This window comes from Schistocerca piceifrons, chromosome 1 (genome assembly GCF_021461385.2).
Source record: "Schistocerca piceifrons isolate TAMUIC-IGC-003096 chromosome 1, iqSchPice1.1, whole genome shotgun sequence".
NCBI classification, from domain to species: Eukaryota; Metazoa; Arthropoda; class Insecta; order Orthoptera; family Acrididae; genus Schistocerca; species Schistocerca piceifrons.
In genome coordinates, this window is record NC_060138.1 from 31,007,849 (window position 1) to 31,011,758 (window position 3,910).

The following is a 3,910-nucleotide window of genomic DNA, read 5'->3' on the forward strand; positions in this document are numbered from 1 at the left end:
ACATATGTTGAGTGAAAGTGGAAGAACCTCCACTTTCTCTAAATCTGATTTTAGGAAAGTTCTACCCATACTAGGTTACAGGTACTGTAACTGTTGAAGTAATGCTTGCTGTGAATATCTTTTACTTTTTTAACAGCTTTCCAGCGTCCATCCAGAAGGTCTCTGTTTTCATCAATATGATCTTTTGTCAGAAGAAGAAAGCTTATTCCAGAAACAGATGATTTGGCACAGTCTAAAAATTCCTGTGCATAGCTGATGATGACTTTTCTTTTCTTAACTTTATTCCAAACAGCCCCTTTTGTTACAGTTCCAATGCCATACACTGCACCTTTCCCACGTGATGTTGCAAAGAAAAACCACTCTCCAGACGCTCATAAGTCTTGCATCATATAGCAGAGGTTAGAAATGGTGAATTTGTTCTTAAATTGACCTGCGCAACAATCAGAAAAATTTCGTATTGAGATCAAATTGGGAAGCTCTTGTTTCAGCTAAATTATTATAATCTTCAAACATGCATAAACTGAGTACTTGTCATGGTACAGTTCATCGCTCACAATTGCAAATGACTGTAGCCCTGTTTTCATCCAAACACAAATAGTGACCACTGTAATCTGTGTATGACTCCAGTGGGCACTTTGTATCTCGTCTTGTGCCAGTGCTACACATTTTTCTGCAAAATCTATTTGCAATATCACTTTATCATCACTAACTGATGCTTTCACAGTCTTGAAAGCTCCAGATTGCATCCTTTTGACAAAGGAGTGCTCCTTGAATGTTTTTAGTTGAGACTGAAGTTCAGAGAGAGCTTCACAAAGTGTTCCACCGGTAGTAGTCTGTTCAGGGTGACACTCATGTTTGGTCCATTTTTTCCAAGATATTATGTCACACAAATCAATATTTGCATCTATTAATGTGTGCAAACTCATGATGCATTTCTTGCATTGACTTCTCATGCACATTTCACTTTCTACATCACAGCAAACAAGATTCATAAGGTGAGTGTGAGTAGCAGGGAAACTAGCTATTTTTTTGTGAATGGCTTCAATGATGAAGTTGAAGTTAGCATTATATCTGCACATGCATACATTGTGAGGCATTTGAGACGTTAGAACAACATTTTTAAGCCGCAACTCGTATAATTTTGAAATCTTGATATCAATATCTAGATTGTCTTGCTTTGAAAGGAAAAATGCTTCCTTAACTGTCATATTCATGTGACGTTTCTGCAAGTTAACTCTTTTCCCAGTTTCATGGTCTACAGTAGACTTTACATCCTTTATACCAGGTGTCTGCCTGCTGATTTCATCATTTGTGAAAAATTTTTGTATTTTGAGCTGTAAGTTTACGAGACGTCTTCTTCACTACTGGGAAAATCTGCTTTACTACCTTTTTAGTTAAGCTTTCACTTACAAGCTTTTTTATTACTGCTGATTTTTTTGAGGAGCTTGAAGGAAGCACCTTCTTTACCCGAGAAACAGCTTTTCCACGGGACTGAGGACATTTATATGATCCTAACTGGTAAATACAGGTCTCAGACTGGTCTTCAATTAATACGGATTTTAGTTTAAGTCTGTACTTCCTTTTTCTTTCAGCTTTCTTCTTTCGATATTCCAATAAAATTTTTCCCTGGAGGATACCTTCATCTTCACATTTTCCCTTCTTCTTTTATCCTGCTCTCTTTCTTTTTCTTTATGGACGTTGTACATGCTGGTATCTTTCTTCAGTTTTTCTCGAAGTTTTCTCATACGCTCTGCTGATGTTGTTTTCCTCATTTTCTGAATAAATACTAAGTTTTTATTTAGTGTAAACCATCAAAGCACTTGTCATATCAACCAATTTAACTTAACAATAACAAGAAGTGTTAAGTGGTTTAGATTTGAGTAACATCCAAAAAACTGTCACGGGTGGAACACTACTTCTTTTAACGTATTTATAAATGATCATTTACAACTAAGAAGGTGCCTTATGGTTCATTGGATGCTTTTATTTGTTTTTCTTACTCCTAACCTAAAATATATAGAATTACTATAATTGCTGAGTTAGAAGGTAAACTTTTTCATGTTTTTTGTCACGGGTGGGACACTAAATACATAGCAACTTTTGTGAATTAGCTGCTTCCTTAATAACTTACCTTTCTTTAAAAACTGAAGTTTGTCAGAAAGATAAGTTTCTGCTCTTGAAATTTAACAATTAAAACATCAACAATCGCTGCAACCAAATTTAAACAGCTGCCAACACAAAAAGCAAACCTTTTGTTTTCCATCCTCATCTGTAGAATCGCCAACTTTGTTTAACTATATTTCCTCATCTAATTATCTAATTTTTATAATTTTTTTCAGGCAGTAAAATTCAACTTTTGTTGATTCGAAAAACTATGACATTGTTAAATTTGGAATTTTTTTAAAAAATAAGCCTGAGGCTCAGTTTGGCATGGAATGACCCTCATAATAGTGCGTCTAATATTGTTTCCTGGAAAAGGCAAATATCTACCATCATCCCCTGTTTCATTTGCATTCACAGTATTGACTTGACTCTTAACGCAACACTGAGTGTGTACCGGCAGCCTATCGTTACTATATGCACGCGTGCCGATAGTTTCTGAAGCAATTCTGGACGCTGACCTGCAGACGAGTAACTCATTGCGTTATTCAGTCTTGTTGAAGCCGTAAGTGAGTGCCGTATCGTAAATGAAGTATTCAAGAAAAATCATAAAAGTTCATCTTTCAATACGGGGAGAAAGTATTTTGAACTGATGGTAAAATACTATAATGTAAACGGTGCCACATAAAGGCAACTCACGTAACGTTCAGCAGCATCTTCTAACAGGAAAACATAAACGTTGAGTATGACGGATTGAAAATGAAAAACTCACTACACCAAATGCTTCTAGAGGTATCCTGCCAATTTTATCCACCATTCTGTGAAGAGTTTCGTACAGCTTACCTCTTTGCTAACGTTTCCTGAAGTAAACTGGACCACCAAAAATTTCATGAAGTCTTAGAAAAATACCCATTAAGAAAGAACAATATCAGATTCCATAGTTTATCTTGCTTATAGTGTGCATTTTATTCTAAAAAAAGATGGTCCTTTATCGTAGATTGACCTACTTATTTTAAAACAGAAATTTTATGTTTTAATTTTGTTAGGTCATATTTCTTGTCTTATTTTACATGATTTTGTAAATTTATGGTAATAATAATAATAATAGATATTTTGTGTTTCTTATGATGATTTTTCCATGATAAAAAAGAAACCGTAGCTCTAATAACGATATGTACCCTAAAATAGGGCGTATGAGCATAGGCCTCGGTAGCGCAGTAGGCAGCGCGTAAGTCTCATAATCTTAAGGTCGTGAGTTCGATCCTCACCCGGGGCATTTCATTTTAACCACTACATTTACATGGGAATATGTCTAGTGTACCATTTTCTATAATACGTATGTTTCCTCTGTGCGCCTCTCGTACATATCATGGTTAGTTTGTCGGATGGGTAGTGGACGCGCATGATAATATACTAAAACTTACAGAAACAGTCCAATTCTATGAAGAAATACATAAATATCTAAATAAAACAAACAATAAGGAGACTTTCAGCGGGGGATTTAAATAACAGAATTTGAAAAGTCCTAGTTCCTAATTTACTAGCTAAAGAAATCTACATTTAACGAATTGAAGGTAACAAACGCTTTCTTTAAGAGGAAAGACTTTCACAAATTTACATGGTCTGCAGGAGATCATCGTTCACTGACCGTAAGTTAGCTGTAACAATGATAGGCACTTTCGATTATCGGGAGATAGGAATGTAAATACAGATCATTACTTCATAAAATCAAAGTTGCAGCTATGCTCAAGTTGGAGAAAGTAATCAATAAGAAATAAAAATAAACATTAAACCATTTTAAACAAAATGT

The 3,910-nt window shown here is 35.1% G+C and overlaps 1 non-coding gene across 1 annotated transcript; it reads left to right on the forward strand.

Moving 5' to 3' along the window:
• Positions 1-3,303: 3,303 nt before the first annotated feature.
• Trnam-cau lies at positions 3,304-3,376 on the forward strand. The gene has a single exon. It is a non-coding gene; the product is annotated as a tRNA-Met (tRNA).
• The last annotated feature ends 534 nt before the right edge of the window (positions 3,377-3,910 follow it).